The following is a 16,833-nucleotide window of genomic DNA, read 5'->3' as shown; positions in this document are numbered from 1 at the left end:
GCCGCCACGCTCACACAGCTGCCCAAGCAGTGTGTCACTGTCAGTGCCGGCCCATCTGTTTGCCACCGGTGCTTACGGCTACCCAATAAATGACTGAGTGGTAACACGAGGGCTTTCACAAAGGTCAATATGAAGACAAGATTGTCACGTTTATTGGAGGAAATAATTTTCAAAATGATGTTGAAGTGTCGTCGTGTGCAGTAAGAAGGCTGAAAAACACAGGAAAGCAGACACTTCCCAAAAGCGTGGCATGTTTATTAACAGTGTACAGCCTCAAACACGTGTAACACTGGCAACAATTGAAGTAATTGTCACGTCTACAAAAAGGAAGAGACGGTCCCTCTCTAAAGTCTGGTGCTACCTTATCACAGTTCTATACAATATTGTCGATGCCCCACTGTAGGCCAGAGCAGGCACGTGCACAGATGCATAAGCAGCATCACACTAGTATTATACCACAATGTACGTCACCAAACAGACCTGCCCTGCCTCCCTCTCTCCCTTTGTTGAACACGACAAACATCACTAAAGAGCGACGCAAGGCTTTGAGTTTTTTTATTTTTATTTTTAGTAAGCGTTGGATCAGTAGCGACATAATGTTTTCAGCCTCACTAATGTTGTGGTTAATTTAGCACCAAACAATGCAGACAAGGCTTTGAAGTCACAGGTTTCAGGAGTTTTTTTTGCTTTGTTTTGTTTGTTCATTTGTTTTAGGACACATCGGACCAGTAGCGACATAATGTTTTGAGGGGCACTGATGCTGTGGTTAATTTAGCACCAAACAGCGTCAGGGGATTGCACAAACACAGTTACCGCCTGTCCGTCTGATGCGGCGGGTCACAGGAGACTGTAGGCTGCAGCCGGTCGGCAGTCAGCGCTGCATGGCGAGGGGCGGGGCTTGTGAGGTCGGGAAGAAGAGCTCAAATAGAGTAAATGCCCTGTCAGAAATCAAAACATATATGGGGACAAGTGATGACAGAGAAAATAATTGTGTTATTATTATTATTATTATTATTATTATTATTATTATTATTATTATTATTATTCTTAAATGAATAGAAAAAAAATTGTTCCAGCAGAAAGGGCACTTTTCTCATGCAGGGCAAAAGGGGCAGGGGGTCAACCTGTGCATGTGCCTGGGCCAGAGGTTGGCCGACAAATCCCACCTGACATAATAAACCACCCACACAGCCGGATCTCTACATGACAAGAAATAATGATGCTGTCCTTACGATCATCTCCACGTAATCACTTGGGCTCCTTTAGTAAACCAATTAAAGAGCTATTATTGGTTTGGTGAATAATGAATATCATTTAGTACATCTGACAGCTTCATGTCATACACACTCAATCTTCAAAATCACATGTTAATATTTGCTTTATTTATGCAATAAAACATCCGTTCATCTTGGAATAAACATCCATTTATTGCTGCATTCTGAGTGATGTGGGAAACTTTCAATTTAGGGCGTCTGCATTGCTAGTTTGGTGTTTTGCCCCAAAGTATTTGTGAGACGTGTTATTCTGTGTCATGCGTTGTCGGCCTTTTTTTGGGTGGGGGATCATTGAAGAAAAAAAAAAAAAAAAGGCGCAAAAAAAGAGACAGCATCATTTCCACTTCAAGTTCACTTCATTTGTTCACTTGTTGTAGTATTTTGCACCTTTACACCTTGCAGGCAAGCAACATCATTTGTAGTCACTACTGGGAGAGAAACAAAAAAGCAATGCTCAACAGACGACTATACTAACTAGTGAGATAAATATTGCATAAACTTGTTCCTCCTTGGAGGATGCGTAGGAGAACAAATTTGAAAAAAAAAACACTAAGTGAGAAAATGCTGCTTTGGCACGACAATGCTGCATGACTGCATAAGGAGCTCCCACCATACATTCATACGCGTGCCACAGAGAAATTGTCCAAAAATCCAAAATAGCTAACACATACATTACAGATAAAAAGTGAGCATGCGCATGCAATATTAGATGTAAATGTTAGTCAGCTGGTTGGTTGGTCCAGACAGCAATCCATAACAACCAGGTACAGCGCTACCTCGAGTTAAGAACTTAAATGGAAAAGTTTGTATCTGATAAAATAAAAAATTTAAATCCCTGTAAGAAATAAATTAAACATCCATAATTGGTCCCGGCCTTGACAAAAGTCCCTATCTTAGTAAATGGTTGTAAGCTGTGTACACTTTGAATAAAGTATAAAGCTACATAAACATAATAATTAAGCATGAAATAGGATTATAAAGTAAAAAAAAAAACAATAAAATCCACTTTACCTTGTCTGTGAGTCTTCTTTGCGTGCAGCGGACAGTGAGGGATGAGAGGAGAGGATGGATTACTGTTTGGAAGGAGATTTCTCTGGCTACGTTCACACTGCATTGTACGATGCCCAATTTGTAGTTTTTGTTAAAATCCCATTTTTCATGTAGTCCTTGTCGTTACCAAAAAATACCAACTTGTTTCTGTATGTACTGTAATGTGGATGCAATGTAACCGTCAAAGTGACGCGCATGCGCACTCAATTCTGGTGCATTTGTGGCAATTTCAAGGATTTTTTGCAACCAGAGTCAACATTTTCATAACCAATTTATTTTGCGTAGCAGATTAAGAAGGAAGAGGGCAAGATTTTTGGCTATGGCAGTGTGTGGGGCACGCAGAGGAGCGTGTGAATGAGGAGTGGTGGAACATTGGCGTCTGTAATCAGTTCCAAAACATCTTTTTGCCATTGCCACTGTTTTCTGCTCCTTTGTGTGTCAACTCTCTTCGCGTCTCTCTATTCTGGCGGCGAATTGTGACGTTTGTTGCTTTTCAATGACTTATAGGTCGGATATATGCAACCCGAATGTTCAGACGGCAGTAGCATCGGAAACATAGATTTATAGCCACATACAGAAGCAGGCCGAGGTCACATTTGAAAACAATGGAATTGCTCTGTTTACTGACATGAAAAAAAATCACATACAGGTCACAAATGAATTTTAAAAATCAGACTGACCTGCAGTGTGAAGATTCTCTCTGCACCAAGAATCTATCCATACCTGGCAGCGCTTTAGGATTTGTCTATAATGACATATTACGTCATCCTTAAAAAGATTAAGGGACCTACTGGTCACTGCTTTGTCTGGGAAGGAGCTCAGTAGAAAACTCTGAATGTTCTCCCTCCAACCACACGTTTCCTTGATAGTACTTTATTTAAAAATTGAAAAAGAGCGTCAGCCCATGTGTGCCTTGGTGGGGCACTACAATATCATTTGCTGCCTCATCTTCCACCCCTGACGACAGCTCCTTTACTACCGCTAAGCAACACTGAGGCTGTACAAATCTGCTGCTGGGCATACTGCATAGACAAGTGCTTATCCGAGGACTAGGTTTGTATGTGGAGTATTATTTTTGTTCGGGCAGTGGTTTGTACTCTGAAAGTTTGCATGGGAGGTGGGGCGTCGTAACTTGAGGTACCACTGTATCCTAAATGGAGTACAAGGCTAGATTATTTTCTGTCATCCTGTGACTAAGTCAGGATTTTGCAGGATTTTGCAGGATTTTGGCGAACCTTACAAGACCATCCTTCAGTAAGCATCAAATGATTGATTCTGCATTTGTTTGGCTTTTGTCATTTTTTTGGCTTTCTTCCAGCATTTGTTCCAAAAGAAGGACCAATCTCAACAATGGGTACTAAGAAAAGAAAAACATGACAACCACACCTTTATCAGTTTGCATTTAGGTTAAGGCTGTGTTCCACTGCTGTAGATTTGACTGAAAATCCAATGAGTACACACACGGGAATAGGTTATGTGTGACATGAAGACCATGCGATAGCTGGTCTTTCACAGATCACATCAATGATCACATCAATGCGGTGGACACCAATATCAAATTTACTCGCGAGGACACTAAAGAAAACCAACTAGCCTTCTTAGACTGCAAGGTAATTATAGGAAAGGACAGACAGCTACTTACAGAGGTCTTTAGAAAGGCCACACACACTGACCAATACCTGCTTTTTCAATCAAACCATCCACTACAACATAAACTAGGGGTTATTAGGACCCTCCAACATAGAGCGGAACAAATACCAACTAGTGCTGAGGGAAAGAAAAAGGAGACACAACATGTCCAGAGAGCGCTCTCAACCTGTGGGTACCCACGGTGGGCTTTTAACAAATGTCAAAAGAAGAGAGTAGGGAAAGAAACCCAAAAGCCCACAGAAGCAAAAAGGAGAGGAGTGGTAGTCCCTTATGTAGCGGGGGTCTCCGAAAAACTCCAGAGGATCTTATGGCAACACAAAATTCCTACCTATTTCAAACCAGTAAATACCCTGAGACAAAAATTAGTGCATCCTAAAGACAAGGCTCCAAACCAGAAACAGAGCAATGTGGTCTATTCCATCCACTGTAAAGATGAGGAATGCAAAGAGCACTACATTGGGGAAACTAAGCAAATGCTCCAAAAAAGGCTTTATCAACATCGCAGGGACAATGCTAGTGGTCCTCAATCAGCAGTACATCTACACCTGAAAGCTACCAATCACTCCTTTCAGGACAGCGAGGTAAAGATTTTGGCCAAAGAAAACAGATGGTTTGAAAGAGGAGTAAAGGAAGCTATTTTTGTCAAACAACAGAACCCATCATTGAATCGGAATGGTGGTTTGAGGTTTAATTTGGACCCTGTGTTCAGCAGGTTACTGAGACCAAAACCCACAGCTCTTAGTCTTGCAAATGAGGTGAAGGCAGGGCCGAGCCAGAACAATAGAAGCTAACAAGCCAGTATCAGAGTCGTTCATACCCAATTCAGGGAGCGACACTTCCCTTTTATCGTAGGTGTGAATAACAGGATAGGATTATACCACTGCTCCGCCCAGGCTTAGTGTAACGAACCAATAGGAGGAGGGTGTTGGCACACCAATTTCGCCCACTCTTACTGTATTTAAGGCCTAAGCTACCAGCACTTATTAGTTTGCTGACGAAGCTCTTCGGATGAGGAGCGAAACGTCCGACACCTTCTACACAGAAGTACAGATGACGTCTCAAGAAGCCTTTTCCTCGATGGACAACTCCTGTACGACTGAGAGCCTACACAGACGCATGCGATAGCTGGTTGACAGTTTACGACTCGCACTCACCCCCCCTCAACTACCACCACCACCACCATGCATCCGCCTCCACCCATGGTTTCCCCTATTGTCAGAAGTGATCTTGTCTCTTGTTGACTTGCCGTTGTGAGCTGGCAGCTTCTGGTTGAAGGCTGTGACGGGATTTGGAGGAATAGCTGTTATTCCAGATTAAGGATCGAGATACAGATGACAAGTGAATGACAAAGAAGACTTGTGAGAGGGCTTACTTGCAATGTCAAGGTCAAACCGTGTTGGGGAAGACATGCTATTAGTAAAAACTTGTCAAAATGTTTAACGTCATACAGACAAGCTCAGGCACTCACACACACGATGTATTTGTTCAATGATTTATATAATTGCAATATAAAACCCGTATTGCCTGAGCCACCTGAAAGCAAAGTAGACACAGCTTCATCCATTTGAAACCCCACCACTCTCCCAACCAACCCACCAGCACACCCTTCCACACACACGCATCCCACCCGCTACCCCCACCCCCGCCCCTTTCGCACTGAGAGAATATTTTGGGGTGAAGTTCTAAATATGAGCCAAGGATGAGCAAAACACCATATGTTTACCGCGTATTCTAACACTTTCAAAATGCCCTATGTTAGTTTTTAACTTTCATTTATTTTTTCCACAAGATGTTGATGCTATATTACTATTACTAATTACTATTACTAATCCTTACATAAACAAGGGACACATTTATGTTACATTTATGAGGCTCTGCGTTGCATATCAATGCTCATATTAGATGTACAATAAGCCTCAATTGCTGCTATGAGCACACCTGCAACTTTGCTCTGAACAACCGACCAACTTGACCGAGAGGATGCCGCTACTCGGAAATAATCTACTCTAAATACGTTTTTTGCAAAAATGTGACAAGCTATTTATACTATTAAGATCGCTCATTATTTTGTGCAGCTTTTTCCCATGTTGAATGTGTTAGAATGTAAAGCAACTTCTCATTAATTCAAGTTCATGCTGAAAGAATAACACTGGATATCCCAGTCTTTTGACAAAATTGCTACATCTGCACAAATATTTGTTTTCAATTGGCAATTGGGCACCATGGATGGATGAGGTCCTCAAGGCCCTGGATGCTGTGGGCTGTCCTGGTTGACACGACTCTGCAGCATTACATGGACATCGGGGACGGTGCCTCTGGATTAGCAGACTGAAAGAAAAAGCTCTCAATTTACCAGTAGAATTTACTACATTCCTACCCTTACATATGGTCATGAGTTTTGGGTAGTGACCGGAAGGACAAGATTGTGGGTACAAGCAGCTGGGCTCTTTCTTCTTAGTGATATGATGAGAAGCTCCACCATATGGGAGGATCTTGGAGTAGAGCCGCTGCTCCTCCACATTGGGGCGAGCCGGACGAGGTGGCTCAAACATCTCCCAGACAAGTTGGAGTAACAATGTTTCTCAACTGGAGACTAGATCCTGGATAAGAACGGGAAGATGGGTGGATTGATCAATTTGCTTTCACTGGTTTTGTTCCTGTTGTTGTTGTGAATAATTAGTTTCAGAGGAGCAAGGTCTTCATGGAAGGTTAGTGACTCGGGCAATTGAATTCTCCAGTTCAATCTTATCCGCGACAAGCTTAAGAGAGCAGGCGATAACTGATTAGCTGAATGACCGGGTCAGCACATAGAGCGAGTGTGCTCAGAGTGGCAGAGGGTACAGTAGTGAGCTTAAATGAAAGCATGGTTGTGTATATCCATGAGCTCGGTTGCATGTAAAATGCTATGCTTTCATAGAGTTTGACTTGCACTTCTGGGAGGACTATAAGGAACAAAGTGAAAATACGGAAACTGAAATTGTGTTTATGTTCAAAAGTAGCTCACAATTTCGAAAAGGAGCAAGGTTTATATTCACAGAGTTCTAATAACACTCTTTGAGCTTTACAGTCAGCCAGACAGCTATTCCTATTAGCAGTGACCTAACATAAACTTTGAACTTCGAAAGAAGAGGAAGCGCCAACGCATCAAACTTACAGTAAGTATGAAGCCATTCCCGCACTCAAATAATTCCTTGTTGGGAAACAGCAGAAAGAAGACTGGCCTCTTGCAGGGACGTTCTGAAGAGATTGCCTTTCAAAAAGCAACTGCACGGCTGCATGTTGAAGTAATTACACGCTGCTGAGGTGCGTCCACGCATTGCTTGGGAGAACACGGGAGATGATTGTGTGCTCTTGAAGTATTATACTCCTCTGAGCACTCAATTTAAATAATAATAATTCATTATTTACTTTTTTCCCCCATTCCGGAGTGGTTTGACTTCAAAGGGATGAATTGTTCCTCGAGCAGCCAGGTTTCTCCATCTAATTAGCGATTCAATGGGTGCTGCCTATTGAAACGGTGTGCTTTTGTAAACAATCAATATTTCCCTGCTAGAAATAGATATTTAAGAAGAGGACGGAGCTTAAAATCCCAAGCACCATCATCAGTAACAGACTGGCTGAAGTGAAAAACAACATAAAACACAAAGGCAATAAATAATAAAATAACTTCTAAGTATGTTTATTTTGTTATTTTTTGCCACATATAGGGTTTGCCGAGAAACAACCAATCTCAACAATACTTTGTTACACTTCCCATGTGAAATACAACGTGTACCAAATAACTGATTCGAATCAAACATTAACTGTAATTATTTTTAACGTTAATTTGAGGGGGACACTGCATGTTAATGAATATTTCTCCACGTAGTGCATTGAAACAGATTCTAGCCAGAGGCTAATTCCCATACGTAGTCCCTTTACGTATAAACAAACAATATTAAAACACAGCAAGACATAGTAATACATAATAAAACTTACAGTAAACGTACATGTGCAGCACATGAGCAGTATCTTCCATATAACCATCACATTCAATAACATCTATGTATGCATTCATACGCAATCATGCCCACCCATCCCTGGTATCATACACTACCTTTTACCTCATTAAAAGGTTACATGAGGACACGTGAACGTGAACTGTCATGACAAGTCAGAAGAGTACAAAGTAGTCAAAATCATCATCTGTTGCAATGTGACCGTCCATTGGAAAAATGTACATTTATAAGGCTTATTTTGAAGGACGTGATTGAGCATTGCAAAATGCAAAAGTCTATTGCCTTGTAAATTCTGTAAAAGCCATTTCTTTTCCTTAGCCCAGTTCTTGGGACCACGTTGCTATTGGAGAAGTAGTCAGTGATCACACAATTTCAAAAGGTTTTCATATTGCTTTAAAAATCAAGAGCAATATATTTGGTTACAGCACTGAACTCTACATCCACAAGGAAAGTACACAGAGTCTATATAGCAGTTGCCCCCTAGAAAGTGAAAGTTAAGTTTGTGTGATTGAGAACAATGCATCTGTTGTGTATTTCCCAGTATTTGTCCATCAGTTGTATGCAACTGTGCGTGTGTCTAAAGTTATTAGACTTAGGTGTGAAATGACAATAATACACTGTTGGTATAAAAATTAATCCCAATTTCATGGAACGAATACTATAATTTTTTGTTGTAAATGTACGTCAGTGCTTCTGATAGTGTTTAGGCCAGCAGAGAAGGATTTGCTGGCCCTGACTACACACCACAGTAACACTGTAACAAACAACCAAAAAAACGGTCGAAGAATAAGCTTTCATTTTCACTCATGCTTGGTGATTTGTGTCTTGACAATGAACTGTCTGATGCACTACCTGTGGCTATTACATACTAAAGAAACCCTGTGATCTGCTCTGACAAAGTAAAGCTATAATAGTATTTGGAAACCTTCTTGACCTTCTACAAATCTTTGCTGTTCAAAGCTTTATCACAATTTCCAAATGTTATCCATCATTAATGCCCTCAGCCTTTTTAGATTAAATAACTAAAAAATCCTGAAAGTGGACCTTCAATGGACGTTTACCAACCCGCCGCTATGGGAAATGAAGGAAAAAAGTTTGTTTGCCCCTTGGAGTATGTCACATTGTGTTGTGGCATCACCAGAAGCGAATAAAAATAAAAATTATTCCATAAATGCCATTAGCAGCATTGTTTTCTTCTATTGTCCTATTTGTAATATTCCTATTGTACATAAAATGCAATCAAAGGTGATGCATTGTTAATAATATGTCATAATAAATCCACTCAAGCTCGCTTTAACATGGAATGGAAGGCAAACAAAGCCTTGATTATTTAAATGTGTATGCAAATAGTTTTCATGAAGCCAGGATTTGAGGGTTTTTTTTTCCTATTAATGCTGTATTGTCTTATTTGCACCCTTGTCGTTGATGGAAGTAAAAACTTGTGACAAAGGTCTTTGAATGTTTTTTGCTCTGCGTCCCCCCCACCAAAATCTTATCTGCAGATTTCACACGAGTTTCAGCTTCCTTAAGTGACTGAAAAAGGCACAAAAGAGAAGTGACAGTAAACACATTCATGCCTAGTTCGACTCGACTGCTTTGTTATCGTCCTATTTTGCCTCTGAGACTCAGGAAACCTTTGCCGCCAACCTCCACATCACACTGAGGACGGAGGGAAGCTGCCACCAAACACGGCACCCGGCGTGACAAGCAAGACTTTCTGTCAGGTGGATCAAGGGCGTCCAGGAATTTGAGCTAAAGGTGCTTACCAGAAAAGGCATTTTTGAAGGTATGCTGTCGGGGAAAGTGAGGGAGTCAACATTGTTTTCAGAATCAAGTCTATGATTTGAGAACTTACTCAAAAAATATTAGTTAAATAAAATGTATTGTTTTGTTTTTTTACCCCAGCCAAGCTAGTTTTCTGATTGTGTATTTTAGTTCAGTTTATTTGTGTGTTTAAAGGAAACTTTATGGATGAGTTGGGCAAAAGCTAAGTAAAGAACCTGAAGATATTTATATTTCCAAGTAGGAATTCCTATGTCCTTTTCTTCCTTTGTTTATGAGTTGGAGACTAATTATTGCCACTTTTAGGGTCCGAGTGGAGTAGTATCACATTGCTAAACTAGGGGAGAAGAAATCTATTATTACGGTGTAATGTGCGGATAATATGTCTGGAAATGGATAATAGTCTAATAGAACATTATTGTACAGTTGAGCCTTCGTCATTAACACTTTCCAGAAGGTCCCACTCTTAGCAAAACATACAACCACTATGGGTGTCACAAGAGCTTGTGTCATAACATCTCGCGAGATTAAAATGCGACAAGATTTCTCATTCAGAAAAAACTTATCGTGGGCATTAGGCCGGGGATGATAATAAATGAATTCATTCACATCAATGAATGAAAATGAACTGAACAATTTTACCAGCATTGATACGGTATAGTATACGGCCACATAAACAGTGCCGAATAGTGCGTGTAACATAAATAACAGTAGTAAAGTCATTTATCGCTGTCGTCTTGGGAACTAATACCACTAAAGTCTTCCTCTTCCGTGTCAGAATTGAACAGTATCATAATTCCTTCGTCACACATGTCGCTGATCCCTCTCTCTGTCTCTCTAGCTCTCCCATGGAACTCTCAGCTTTCTTTGTTTGAGTTTATATCTGGAAGTTTCTAACTGTTTCCTCGTAGTTGGAAAGGGGTTGTTGACACAAAGCCGTGCGTGCCCTGATGGACGGTCCTTTTCGTCTTATAAATCTGAGACACCACGATGGTCCACCTATAAAATCTTCAATCTTCAATCTTTGCTTTGGCTTTTAGTGTACTGATCTGTACAGTGCAAACACCTCGGCTGTCTGTTCTCTGTGTATGTATCCAGTCTTCAAGCACGTCCTCTAGTTCAGGCCATCTGCTTTTCTTACCTCTAAAATATTTTACTGTTATTTTGCTTTGCGTCAGCTTTTCAACATCTCACCATACAATCACTTATGCTAAGCTTACACAGAGCAGCCCTGTTTCCAACACTGACAGCCAAATCGCTCGCCTTTAACTTGAAAGCGGCATTATATGCGTTTTGTCACGTGTTTTCCATGACGGAAGAGTGGGAATACCGGGTTGTCACTGCGCATGTGCAGAACGTGTCTACATTCGGGCACCGCGTCTACATTCCAGTACAGTACGTGGCGGTATACACCTAAACATTGGCAGCAGCCTGCCATAAAGAAAAAGAAGAAGAACGTCTACATCTGGTTGCTCTTTTCGGCAGTCAGTGTTAGATGGATATATAGATACTTTATTCATGTCCTACGGTATTTTATGTTTTGTTTTATATGCTTTATGGTATCTACTATCTACTATGTTGGACACAAGAAATTATAAGTGACTCACGCATATTCAATCCTCTGACCGTGCTTCGTCCTGGCGCCGTTCCGCTGTAGCGTTTTTATATCCTTGTCAAAACATATTGCTCTGCTCTCCTGCAGTTGTCCTCGTCCTCTTGAACCGAAGCCGATTAGCTGCTTCTTCTTCTTCTATTGTTTATTGGCACTTGGCAAGCAGCTTACACAGTTAGCTATTTTACTAGCGACGGCACGAAGGAGATTGATTGACAATGATCCGCAGCCAATAAGAACGCAGAACACAATGGGCAGGTTCTCCCTTAGCCAATAAGGACTGTTGTGGCTCTATATTTGGCCGGCTATTGTCTACTGTGGGTTCCCAATATGCTTGTAGAGGCACATAAACACTCTGAGCTGAGGTGGGGCTCCACACGTCTTCGACATACAACACCCTCTACTTGTAGCAGTAGTAAATACAATAACAAACACATACAACAGAGCACCGATAGATTTCCCCCTTCAGACGCTAAATTGCACTTAAAAATATCTGCAAATATTCAATTTGGTAAGAAATTATTATGCAGATTTAAACCACAGCCATCGTTAGCTGACAAAAAGTGATGCTCAAATTCAAGCCATTCAAACAGAAGAATGCCAACATCAGACTGGAATAAAAGATATGTAGTATGATTACTTATCTATTTATCAGTGTTCATGTGAAACTTTATCAAAATGTAACCATAATAAATACACATTTTGACCCAGAATTACTGTAAAATGAATTAACCAATTAACTATGTTCAGTATTTGTAAAAGATATGTTGGATGATTACTTATCTATTTATTGGTGCTCACGTGAAATGTTATCCAAAATGTGACCATTCAAAATACACAATTTTGACCCCAAATTACTATAAAATTAATACTAATACTAATTGATTGTGTTCAATATTTCAAGTTAAGTAATATCATAATATGTGTTTTTTAAGTGTGCAGGAGTAGGGGGTACATGGCTTCAGGTCAAATGTCTGAAGGGGTACGCCACTGTAGTTTGGGACCCACTGCTGTTTAGCATATGTGAGCGGATATAACGTGTACACCTGTGGCGCTATGTACATCGCGTGAGTTTTATGCAAGGTCTTTTGGGAAATTGCTGGATGTTTCACGCTATTTCTGCTGGCGTTCCTCTGGAGTTCATGAGAACCACGGTACAGTGGCACCTTTGTGGCCGCCATTGAGTCATAGTGCGTGAGTCCCCCCGGCTACGCCCGCTCTTTTTTACTATACTAACTATAAGATACGGTGTGCTCTTCCTTATGATGGACTATCTTAAAAGCCTTTTCCGAAATACATACAGTATTTAAACTGTTAGTAGTAGTTCTGAAGTAACAAGCTTAGAAAATGATCACACCAAGCTTCATGGCAAATGTAGTTTTTAGCCATAAATTAGCCGCCCCGATGTATAAGCCGCAGGGTTCAAGGTTTGACAAGAAAGTAGCGGCTTATACACTGGAATTTACGGTATATTGTGCATGCGTGTCTGTCCAACCAGGCAGGAAAAGGGTTCACTCTGTGCATTAGTTTTAGCGCCTTGGTTCCATAGAACAACAGCATGAACGGAGTGAGCCCTTTCCCCAGTTATACAGTCTCTTTGTCTCGGTGGGTGGAGGCGGGGCCAGTAACATACAGAGAGAGTGCCGATGAGTGTAACGTTGTAGAAATTAAATTAGTAGATTTCAAAATATTGCCATATGTTTTATTTTCTTTGTCCTTAAAAAAAGTTAAAAGTTCTCGTCTCGTGCTTGTAGACACAATCTCGGGTATCATCTTGCTTCATTAACTGAGTGTTTGGTGACATCCCTAAATATAGTTTTACAATGATAGTTTTACATGCACAAAACAATTCACAATGCATATCTATACATATAAGTGATGAATGAATGGATAAATGAACGTTTAAGGTTACTTTTACCTTCACTGAAGATGTGATTGTTTCTGCCAGGTGGCAGCGAGGTCAGATCAGACACCACCTTCTTGTTTTCCCCTGAGTTATTTCTTGAATTCAACTGTGTTTATCACCCCAAGTCTCTGCTTTGCTTTTGATCACGGCTGCAAAATAACCCAAAATGGAGCAAAATAAAATTGTACATGCCAGGATTTTGATAAAGAAGGCCAGAAACACTATTGAATTCAAGAAATAACTCATGGCAAAACAAGAAGGTGGTGTCCGTGTTGATCTTGGCACATCATGTTTTTGTCCACAATCGCGTCTTCGTTGAAGGTAAACGTAACCTTAAATATGCACGAATCCCTTTCATTCGTCATTTATATGCATTTAGAATTGTTTTTTGCATGTAAAACGAGAATTGCAAAACTTTAAAACCGTATTTTGTGTTAACATTTTTGAGGCTTGTGGCTCAGCTGTGTTAGTTAGCAAAGAACTACAGCGTCAACTGCCGATGACATTAAAGACGGGCGATGGAGCTGACTTCCGGTTCCTGTTTTCATGTATTAGCAAACTGCTAACACGGACATTTTGTGATAAAAGTACATTGAGAACACAGTTGCACTCATGTGTAAGTGTGTAAGTGTGTAAGTGTGTTAATAAGACAACAAGACGTGTGCCATATTATACGCTAACCGGAAAATATACGCAAAACGAGGCAAACATTTCACAAAATTACTGTAAGAACACATTGTATACAATACGAGCGCTTTGGCATGCTCCCGAGTGGCGCATCAGAACATGACCACGCAGAACTGTAAAAGGTATGAGTGTGCATCTGAAATACGGCTAAAACATGGAAAATAACACGAGCTTGGCGAAAGATGCACTTTGAAGCCCTCTCGTACTGAGCCATCAAACACCGCAAACATTTTAGCTCCTTGTATGCTGGCACATGCTTGTCTATCTTATCCTTCAAAGCCCTTCCTCAAAGCTAGGGCGATGGATTAACTACCATTCCTCCTCCAGGAAAGGAGGCTGAGCAGAGGGAAAAATTGACAACTCGACTGTAAATTAGCTGTTTTCGACTTGGGCTCTGGGCTGTTGGTTTCTGATTGTTTTTTTGGTTGTTTTGTTATTATTATTATTTGTCTATCTGTCGTCAGTTCCCTCAAACTCAACAATACCCTACTCAGCATCACTGTTGGAGATCACAGGATCAGAGAGTAATGAGATCCTAGCTCCTGCCACTGCATCCTCATCTGTCTGTCATTCCTCTCTCTATCCCGTGCTTTCTCTCCCCCCGCACAAGCCTCCCCCCCTCTCTCTCTGTCTCTTCCACACCCCCTCGCCGCTGCCTGGTGTGAGACAGGGTGTAATTCATTAGTGCGCTAGCCAAGAAAGGTTTTTTTCTCCTACTGAGAAAAAAGGTGACTGAATCAAAACACAGACCAATACTGTGGTCAAGCCCCCCTATTCACTGCATTGTCCCAGCACTCCACCCACTCAGAAGCCATTGAGGAAGGTCTGACTCAGCTGGGCTCCAAAGCCCCCTGATGGCCTCTGTTCATGGTATGAATGTTGTGCATTGCCTGATAAAGCTCTAAAAAACGGCCATGCAAAAAAGCTCAGCTAATGAATGAGGTGAACATCAATGTCAGGTTACCTCAATGGAGGCTTCATGGCAATCGAGTCTGATGCTGTTGCGCAAATAAATGAGGCACAGATCGGCAATGACTGCAAATCACATGCATCACAAGCAGGAGGCCACACACACACACACCAGCACATATTAATACGCACGGCGCACAGAGAGAGAGCTAATTCTGCCAAGCGGGAGGACGACGACATGGCAACAGGATTGCGTCACAGGCTGATGGCTGGAGGACGAAGTAAAAAGGAGAGGAGGGAGACAGTGTGTTGGCACAGTGGCAAAGGAATTGTAAAGGTAAAAACGATTGTGGTGAGGCAGAAGATATAAAATGTTCTGTGTTCATGAGCACAATCACAGAAAATGTCAAGGATCAAACTGGTCGTGATGCCAGAGTCCAGCTCACACTGAACAAGATAAGCAGTAGAAAATGAATGAATGAACCAACACTATCCACTACAAGGTTGGACAACTGCTGAAGTTCCACGCCCCTGAGATCCTGCAGGTTGGAACTGAAGCCAATATTGGCAGAAAATACATGTCTCAGGTCACACAAAAATTATGAGGTCAAACAAAGGAAAATATATAAAATATTTTCAGGATCGACTGGCAAAGTTCCAAAGAGCAACTGGTCAATCGCGATCGACCGATTGGCATACAGTATGTGCTATATGATTGCCAAGCGTCAATCCTAGACAAGGGTGTCGTCCATCATTCGATAGATTGACCTGGGATAGACTCTAGCTGACCCTGAACAGAAAAGAAAGAGTGGGTGGACTTCACAACAGTGTGAGACGTCCATGCTGGGCTTTAGAAACACTAGAACTCAGGTGGGTCCAAGCTAGCTGTGTTTTGAAGACAAACAGTAGAAAGGAATTCCGCAGCAACCATTGCTGTCATAGTTATTTAGATCATTTGGGCTCAGCGGGGAGTAGTGGATTGTATCTGAGGATCTTCATTGACAAGTTCCTAAGTTTAAACTGTGACAATACTTGATTTGTGTAGCAGCGTGTCTGTGTCCTGTCACTTCTGCTTGCTTATCGGTTGACACCGATTAGCTGTGATGTCAGAGGATTTTATTTCAGGTAGAAAGAGGCAAGTGGGAAAATACAACAGATGATGACATTCCACCAACTGTGATGGCAAAACATAGATCACCAGGAGCACAGGCTGTCTCCTCATGAGAAGTGTGTAACGAATATGACTTTTCTGTGCTGATGCCTTTAAAAATGTCACTTTCTGTCTTTGTCACAACAGGAATAGCCTACCCCAAGAACTGAAAAAAACACAGAAGAAACACAGCTGCCGTCACATTACCTTTCTTTTACTGCAGAATCTCTAAACTGCAAAGACAACTTGTTTGTGTTGCCATAAAAATAAAATATGTACGGTAGTTTCTGCTTACCTAAAGGTGGGAAGTGTCACCCTGAGCTTATAATAAAGGAGTTTAACCAATCCAGAGAGGCCAAAAACCTCCTGCTAAGACAAGGTGTGCAACATCTAACTAAGCAGAAGAGACAGTCATTCAACAGGTGCATAACATACAGAATAACAAAAGGTCAAGTTTTAACTCTCTTTATTTACATCTGTGCCTTCAAATGTCCCTGCAAACAAAAGATCCTGGCTGGTTCCACTTATACGGGTCAGCTAATTGTGCAGAAAGTCCAAAGTTGTCCGCTTCAGTGAGTAGTTCTCTTCTTTTGAATGCACTGACATTAATAGGCAGCATTCAACCCCAACACCAAAGAATGAGCTGTGCTGTTAGTACATTTGTGTATACAGTAACACAATGCTGCTTTGAAAGCAACTTTGAAAATATTTGGTCCAAAGACACTTGCCTTTAACTGGAAGGAAACTTGCAGTGACACCCGTGAAATAATATTTTTTTATTATTCGAGAGTGTGTATACATATATATATATATAT

The sequence above is a fragment of the Dunckerocampus dactyliophorus genome, chromosome 1 (assembly GCF_027744805.1).
Source record: "Dunckerocampus dactyliophorus isolate RoL2022-P2 chromosome 1, RoL_Ddac_1.1, whole genome shotgun sequence".
In the NCBI taxonomy this organism is placed as follows: Eukaryota; Metazoa; Chordata; class Actinopteri; order Syngnathiformes; family Syngnathidae; genus Dunckerocampus; species Dunckerocampus dactyliophorus.
The sequence above is the reverse complement of the archived record's forward strand: the minus strand, read 5'-3'. Positions refer to the sequence as shown.